Raw genomic sequence first — 9557 nt, 5'->3', positions numbered from 1 at the left:
GTTTGATGGCACCTTTTAGAAAATAGTAGATAAAACGTAAGAAGTAAAACAGAAAAAAGGTTACCGCAGAAAAATGCAAGATCAATGCAGACGTCATGAAAAAAAGGGGGGTTTCCGATGAAATGAAAGTAGAGTAACAAAAATGCCAAGTATTAATATTAGGGAAATGAAGTATTACTTTTTCTCTCATATTCCGTAAACAGAAACCCTACCCAGGCGAAGCTATTGAAAGACTTGCTACCTACCTCCTCCAAGGATGAGTCATTTTTCACCTTTTCGGGAAAGAACCCTCGTTATTACATATTGCAACGTCCAGATGACACACCAACATATTATAGATTTTGAAAGATTTTTTAGGGTTAATATTTATGCATAATAATTGTGGTTGGGGACCGAAACAATTTGGTTGTTATTTCATGTTTTCTAACATATTACCCCCCTTTTTTAATTTGTTCTCACTAATTACTTGATATATATATATATATATATATATATATAATATATATATATATATATATATATATATATATATATATATACATACATATCAGAGAGAGAGAGAGAGAGAGAGAGAGGGAGAGAGAGAGAGAGAGAGAGAGAGATCATTAGTATCCTTAAATAATTACGACTAGATATTAACCTAACTTACTGATAAAACTTCGTTGGCCACATTTTCCCAGCTTTGTATCATGTCCTGAAAGACACCAATTGATTCATTTCCTTTAATAACTTCCATAATTCTCTATTTCAGGTACGTTGGACATTGTAGGACTTTTCACTATATCACGTAAGTGTTTTGTAAAAGTTTTGTTCTTCATTACCACTCACTATTACGGAAGATAATGTAATAAGACAATATAACTTTTCGAAAAAAGGACATGAATATTATTTCTAACTACCGTATATAAATGACAGCCTCCAAGTTATTTCATGATCTTATAAGAGTGATAATTCATATACAAAATGGCAAAATGTTAACAAAATGCTTATATGTTTTCTCAAGACTATTCTATGTCATAAGGATAACACTAATTCTAATTATCTCATAGAGACCACAGATGACTTAGCGAGGGTCTCAGATATTGAGTGTAATCTCTCTACAGAAATGTGCATGTATATGTATATTATACATACATATATACATACAGACATACATACATACATACACAACATATATATATATATATATATATATATATATATATATATATATATATATATATATATATATAAATGAATAACTTGATCACGAAGTATATAAAACGTGATGCTATGTATAAATAAAGGCGTTGCCACGGAGTTGTGCCTAAGTAAAGGGTCGTGCTAGACCGAAAGTTTCTTGCTTTTTCTCGCCTTTCAATTTTCCTCCGTGCCAACACCTTTATATATATATATATATATATATATATATATATATATATATATATATATATATATATATATATATGTACACACATAATATATATATATATATATATATATATACATTATATATGTATATATAATGAAACAGGCAGAATGAAAGGTAAAGGCAACACCTTATTTATTATACTTCTCTGTCACTTTTATAGTTCCAAAACAATAGTCGCTTCTTCTCTAAGGCGTTCCTGGTCACCATAAACAATATCAATAGGCATTCGATATATGGCAAGCATTTTGCTTCCAGACGAATGACTGCTGGAATTCCATCATCCAGGTCACGGCTGTTATAACGGGCGAAAGGTTCCTTCTCTTATTCAAGATTCCAGCAGACTTGAAGCCTCCTTTAAGGTGTTAAGGCAGATAGCCTTATCCCACACGTTCAACACGTCAATTCTCCCGAAGATAAATTGGAAGTGGCAGTTTACCGGCAAAAGGTGGTTAGACCACACTGGCCGTTCACGGAGAATACGAATCTTCTTGCGGTTTGTCGTCTTATAAAGTCTAATGGAATTCTGTGGCTGAATTAATGCTATATTTACTACGCACGAAATTTACCCTCATACAATTAATTCAACGTATTATTATCAGAAGAGGAACACCATCTGGATGGAACAAGCCCACAGCGGCCACTGAATTCAAAATTCAAGCTTCCGAAGAATATGCTGCTCATTTGAAGGAAATAACAGATGGTAATAGGAAATGTAGAACGAAAAAATCAATTATTTAACGAGACAAATAACTTAACAAATTAATTAATAAAAACACACGTGAAAATTTAGGTAAATTATTGAAATACAAGGAGAATTGCTTTAGGTAGTAATTCACTGCATCTTCGCTTTAACATTAGGATTTTAATTGCATATTTCGTTGAATTCTATGGCTTTTGGTTTGTTGATAAACTTCTTATTAGTTCTTCAATATCCCCTGAATCTTCCGCGTTCTTCCAAATTCAATTGATGGACAAAAAAAACAAAAAAAAAAAAACAAGATTAACTCTGTTCCATTTACTGATAAACACAACACCATAGCTGTTCCGTCACTCGTTGCGACCTCTTCAATATGTATAACCTCGACTTGTTGTTGTTTTTTATCAAGCTGGCTTTATGCCAGCATGGGTTCTTGCTAATTGAGCAGCCTGTGAGTCCTTTTTTGATGTGCAAGTGAAATTTAGGACATTAATACATTATGGTGATCTAAGGATGTGCCAGTGGAATGGTGTGAAATGAAAGGTTAACAGAAGTCACAAACCTCTTTGAGCACTTAGACACCCATCCGTAGGAGAGAAAGGGCAACAGTAGCGAGTACTGGTGAGTTGGGGATAGCCAGTAAGGAAAAATGAAATATTGTCGGAGAAATATCGGAAAAAACAGAAACTCTATGGAGATTAAATACCATTTTTTATTTACTTGAACAAAGTCAAAAGCATCGATCTTTTAAGTGGCAGGGAACGATGGAGGAAAACGAAGAATTTTTGAATTGTAGAGAAAGCAGTACAAAATGTAGTCACAGCAGTAAGTGGTAGTTAGAGCGATAGTTGAAAAATTTCGGTCGTTAGACGTGAGGCGGCTGAAAAGAGAGAGAAAGGGGATAGTTGCAAACCAGTTGATTAACAAGTAATTTGGGTTATTACGGTGTCGAAGGAGGTGTCAGGGAGTCCAATCCGGTAATTCGTGATGGATTCGTTCTTAATGTCTTCCAGCCAGTCGCCGTATGCTCAAGTGTTAGGAGTTCTTGCATAGTGAGTGACTGTAGCTGGTACATCAAGGTATTCTTGAGAGTTAAAAGCAACTTTGTTTGTCTTCCCCGTTGAATCGTAGGGAAGCTTCATAGGGCTCACTTGGAGTACTTTTATGAGCACTCTTCACAGGCTCATTGAAACACAAAACGGGAGATTCCCCAGCATGAGTCTCTGTGTCAATACACTGGACTGGCGCTACTTTTGACTGAGTTTACTGCATCAACATGCAAAACTGGAATTACGGGAGGTGCAGGGTTCGGAACGATCTTAGGGATTGGAGGAATTTGGGGAGTGGGAGCATGGTAACAAGGAAATGGTGTAGGATTGGGAACAGGAAGGTTGAGGAGTTAGTGGGTCAGAAGGAAGGTTCGTTCTTAGGTCGAATCTCGAGTCGGTTGGAGGTCTTCTGGGAGGCGATGGTCGAAGTTGTTCTTGAGGTCTTGCTGGTGGAGGAGTGATGCCCTTTATCTTCCAAATTCTCTCCAATCTGGAGGGACATCCTTTGAACCATGCATGGTAGCTGCTGCTTGCAGTTGGGGCATCGAGTATAGTATGGCCGTTGGCCTTAAACTTGATTAAGCACGCAACAGGTCTTGGGCTGCATATTCCACATAATGGCGGGACGTGCACTCGGTTTTTTGATGAACGAATCTCTGACACTAGAAACACCTAAGAGGTTCTGGTATGAAGACCTGTTCGGCAGGATCCAAGGGTCCCAATGTTGATACAGGACGATATTTTCCCCTTGAAGGGAGCTTCAATTTTCAAGGTTTCTTCTCAAATCTAACAGACGCCCTACGTTGACCCCCCACACCCCCCCCCACCCCGCCCACCTCACCCAACTCCTCATATGCCCGTAATCCGCATACCTGCATTCTTAATTCTGTTTTGTTCGTTACCACCAGAAAACCTGGTTTTTGTTTTCATTATTTTTCACAAATTAGATTGTTTTTATTATAAAATTGTATTGTAACTTATATAACTGTATATAAATCAGAATTGTTTACTAAGTACTCACAGTTTGGACGCTACATAACCGTCCGCACACTATATCAAAAACAACAGGACTCTACGTCAAAATTTGTTCTTAATTACTGGCTGCTCTATGAGCAAGAGCCCGTCCTGGCACAAGGCCAGCGTAATAAAAAACAACAACGTTTAGATTAAACGCTTTGAAGAGGTCACGAAAGAGAGTGACGGAACACCTGTGGTGTTGTGTTGATCAGTAAATGGTACAAGGCGTTAATCTTCGTTCTTTTGTCCATCAACTGAATTTGGAAGAACGCGGAAGAAGGTGATCAACAGCCAAACTGCCATAGAATTCAACGAAATATGCATATATATATATATATATACTTTTTGTAGAACATCACCTGTGCATAATTTACCAGTGAACAGAAGCATAAAGGAAGTGCTCGAAATATATGGTTGTAATGTTCAAAAAGTATTTCATGGGCCCTTCATCATATATTAGATATATAATATATATATATATATATATATATAATATCTATATCATATATATATATATATATATATTATAGATATATATATATATATATAATATATATATATATATATATATATATATCTATATATATATAAATTAATATATATATATTATATATTTCGAGCACTTCCTTTATGCTTCTGTTCATTGGTAAATGATGCACAGGTGATGTTCTACAGAAAGTATATACAAAGTATATGTAATTGTGGCAGTAAGTCTCTGTTGGTATGCAACTGACGGTTGACCCAGGAAGGATTGAAATTTCAATCCTTCCTCCTAGGTCAACCGTCCCACCTGCATACCAACAGGGACTTATTGCCACAGTTACATATGCTTTGTATATACTTTCTGTAGAACATCATCTGTGCATAATTTACCAGTGATCAAGGTACACAGACGGATGTGCTCGAAATATATGGTTGCAACGTTCAAATAAATCTTTTCATGGGCCTTTTAGCTTCATATTATACTGTTTGTATCACTGTGACAGGCATGCTTACAAATACATATACTACATACATTATATATATATATAATTATATATATATATATATATATATATATATATATATATATATTATATATATATATATATATAATAACTAATTCATGAAGGAAGATATGGAACTTAATGAATGTATAAATGAACGCCAATGCCATGAAGGGAAAGTGAAACAACGGAATGGTTGGTAAGCGTTTCGACACAACGTCCTTGACTAGAAGTATACAAGAAAGGTCGTATAATTGATAGATAAGATACAGATATCCCTGTGGATGGGAACTATAAAGGAACAAATGCACTTGAAATCGAACACAGTTGAAGAATTAGTGGACTTACCAAAACAACGGTAAACCTTTGAGATGTATTAAAAAATACTAGGCCTAATGGCTCAGAAGCAGGGAGGAGTCAATCAAAAGATTATGCAGACTAAGAGACTGACCACCAAAAGTGACCTTAGAACGAATAAGCTGATTAAATATGTTTTAAAAAGTAAAACACTTGATATATTTTCCTTTTGGTAACCAATAAAAAATTTTAGCAAAACGAACATTGTCAAAACAACTATTGAAATATATTTTCTTTTGGTAAACAATCAACAATTTTTGCGAAAAGAGCATTTTCAAAAAATCCGTTAACATGCAAACAAATACAAAATATATATAAGGTAGCTAATTAGAAATTGACTTAGTGATTATATTTTCAGATCATTCTTCAACATATACTGATATATGGGTCCAAATAATACACGCCAGGGCTAAGGGTGAAATTATAGCAGGAAGTTAGTTTAACAGCAGATCCTAAAAGATTTAGTGAAGAAAAATATTATAATCTGGCAAACACTGAACTGTCAGCCCAATTTATCCCATGAGAGTTTTCACTTATATTTGACAGAATATTTATGCTGTTTATTTCTCAATTCTAAATCTTTAATAGATTGACCTATATATAAAGAACAACAGTTCACGTATGGAATTTTATATATTTTGTTTTTGCTTTCATTAGTGCTGTTTTTTTTTTATTAACATTCCTCTTTTAATATGTTATTATGGGAAAAAAAGAGGTTGACATTAAGATTGTAACAGTGATTTAATGATTTAATACCACTGTCCCTGATTTGCTTATGTAATTGATTTCTTGATCCAAATACGGGGACTGACAATACTCAATGCTCGTAAAAACATAGAAGGAAAAAGCGATATTTTGATATTAAGAAATGGACATAAGTTGCTGGCTGGTTTCGTATAAATACTGAAATTGCATTGAAATTATTTTCTGTGTATAATAAAACATCTAAGAAAGGGAGGCAAATATCTTTTTCGAATTCTAAAGTAAATTTAATGGATAGTACCTGGTTATTCAAATTAGAGGGTAAATCATTTACATCAGTACCAGCTGGTAAAACAGCTACAATATCGTCGAAATATTCATACCATTTTAAAGGAGTATAAATGATGTTTGGAAAATATCGTTTTTCAAAAAATTGCATTTAAAGTTTGGGAGGAGTGGGCATAAAGGGTTGTCCATTTCCATAACAAATACGGATTGTATTGCCTTTTTAAAGATCGGTTAAACTTTCCTTATAACGAGCAGAGAAATTATTACATGGCTAACATTGGCAGCTCCATAAACAGTACCTTTAATTATGTCAACATGAGGAAGATCACAATATTTTCCGAATTTACACAGGAATGACGCAATCGTTAAAGCAGAGGATCTGATCAATGTAAGTTAAGTATATCTTAATTTAACGACCACTAAGCTGATTAACAGCTCTCCTAGGGCTTGCTCGAAGGATTTGATAGTTTTACGTGACTAGGAAACAATTGGTTTCTTAGCAACGGGACCTACAGCTTATTGTGGGATCCGATCCACATTATGTCGAGAAATGAATTTCTGATCACCAGAAACAAATTCCTCTGATTCCTCACTGGCAAGCGCGGGAAGCGAGTACGGAACCCACTTGTCCAGTGAGGAACTGAATTTAAAAGGATAAATCATATCGGAGAGCACTCACAAGATTTTCCTTTACTTGCTTACTTGACAAGTTTACAACGCAATCACTACGTGCACTATTAGTCAAGTCACTGCTATCAAAAACAGTTTTTAGTTTTCTGGTTTTCTTGTTAGGGCATCTGTATTCCAACCAGGTTTTCCGCATATTTCTAGTTACAGCAAGTCCTTCCAATCCGCCGGGATAGAATGATTGAATGAAATAGTAGCTTTTAATAATTCCTTAAATTTTTCCATCTATTCTAGCTTATCACCGAATTCATTGAATGGGTATTGGTCATAATTTCTTTATATGCTGTGATTTAGAATCTGCTATTATACAGCTTACTGGCAGCTGTAATTTTAACGTTAGCCATGGCATGTATTATTTGGACCCTTGTATTAGTAAAATGTTCATGAATAACATTAAGATAAAATCACTGGGATAACTACTAAATACTTACCAAATATATAGTTTATGTGTATTAATTTGTTTAAAAAAATTTGAAAATGCTCATTTTGCAAAAATTATTGTTTACCAAAAGAAGAATATAATAACTGCAGTACTATTATATACATATGTAATCAGCTTATTCATTCCAAGGTCATTTTTTATTGTAAATCTCTTCGGCTGTATAATGTTTTGACTCCTCCCTTCTCCTGAGCCAGTTGTGCCTAATCTCAAAAGTTACCTTTGCTTTGGAAATCCGCTAATTCTTCAACTACGATGGATTCCAGGCGCATTTGTCACTTATAATCCCCATCATCAGGGATATCTGCATGCCATCGGTAGATTATGTAACCTTTCGTGTAAACTAACTTTGATATTTCTCATCAGTCTGCTAGTAAAGAAGAGTGTATCAAAAGGCCTAGCAAACACTCTGTTGCTTTACTTTCCCTTCGTGGAATTTGCCTTTGTACATATGTATGTATAAATATACATACATACAAACATATATCTATAATATTATATATATATCTATATTATAGTATATACATTATGAATTAAGTATAAAAGAGGCCCATTACAAGGCTGGTTTAAAGCCTAGGACTATAGTTTGTTGGACTGACTCCCTCCTTTATCAGGTAGTGAAAGACAAAAGAAGTTACATCTGTGAAATACGTAGTGGGAGCTCTGCCCTTAGGTGATGATGCCTGGGGTCACCGTTAAGCTGACGTTGGTTCTGTTAATTGTCTCAGTTCCACTTCATTGTTGACTTAAAGAAGATATTGTCTATATGGTCAGAGTCCCAGGCTCGATAGGAAAGGTTAATCCTATTATCTGGTTGTTTTATCAGTGATGATTCTACCCTCTGACATTTGTATCGACAACTGCTTTTGCATAAAATTTGGGATGAAATCTAATCCATGGTATGGTTTGTGTTATGCATATGATGAAAAATTGCCGAACTATGTTGTCCATATCTAACTCTGCCCTTATGTTGAATTAAATCTTTCTGAGAGAGGTTTTCCTGTGAATGCATAGTATGACTTATCCCAATCCATACAGGGGGTTTCATAGACTCCTTCATCTTTAGAAACTGGTCTCTGCTGAACATTAATTAAGGATTTCCCCAATGTATTTGGATAAGTAAAGACAAAAGGGTTAGGGTGGCTTAAAATTTGTGTGATTTCTTGTAAATTATTGATGTGAGGGCTTATGATTTTGTTTGGGAATTTTGCCTTTTCTTTGTTTTCTGTGGGCTTGTAAGAAATGTTCTTTGCTTTATATATCACTTTTACTATTTGTTTGGAATATTTTAACAAGATAAGTATATTTCTGAATATTTCAATCCCTTTGTTAAGGATATTTGGGGAGCAAATTCTCAGGGCTCTAAGAAATAAGTTACTTGCTAGGCCAAGTTTAACTGAAATGTCATGTACGTATGAAAGTGAGAATGTTACTTTCCTGATGACTGTGAATTTGTAGTTGTTTTTAGTTCTGAGGATTAGGACATCTAAAAAGTGGATTTGGTTATTGTTTTCCCATTCTACTTTAAATTTTATTCATCATATATATAACATGACTATACCATGGATTGAAACTCATCCCGAATTTTATACAAAAGCTGCTGTTGATATAAATGTCTGATGGTAGAATTTCCAGTGATAAAACAACAAGATAATGAGATCAACCTTTCCAATAGAGACTGGGACTCTGACTATATAGACAATATCTTCCTTAAGGGAACAATGAAGTGGATTAAGACAATTGACAGAACCATTGGTGGCTTAACGGTGACCTCAGGCATCACCTAAGGGTATATCTCCCACTATATATTTTGCAAATGTGACTTCTTTTGTCATTCACTACTTGTAAAGGGTGGGAGTCAGTCCACCAAAATATAGTCCTTAGCTTTTAACCAGAGTGTTTTAATAGGACTTTTATACTTGAG

The 9557-nt window shown here is 34.6% G+C and overlaps 1 protein-coding gene across 2 annotated transcripts in view; it reads left to right on the top strand.

Annotated features, from left to right (window-relative positions):
* The first annotated feature begins 759 nt into the window (after positions 1-759).
* LOC135219569 (5-hydroxytryptamine receptor 1-like) overlaps positions 760-9557 on the top strand; it is a 313078-nt gene continuing 304280 nt past the window's right edge. The window contains exon 1 of one of the 2 annotated variants that reach the window (XM_064256443.1): positions 760-787. The gene's annotated coding sequence lies outside the window, so the exon portion shown is untranslated. The remainder of the gene's footprint in view (positions 788-9557) is intronic. The other variant, XM_064256444.1, reaches the window with a different exon arrangement.

Source organism: Macrobrachium nipponense, chromosome 1, assembly GCF_015104395.2.
Source record: "Macrobrachium nipponense isolate FS-2020 chromosome 1, ASM1510439v2, whole genome shotgun sequence".
Classification (NCBI taxonomy): Eukaryota; Metazoa; Arthropoda; class Malacostraca; order Decapoda; family Palaemonidae; genus Macrobrachium; species Macrobrachium nipponense.
This window is presented reverse-complemented; position numbering and strand designations above follow the sequence as displayed.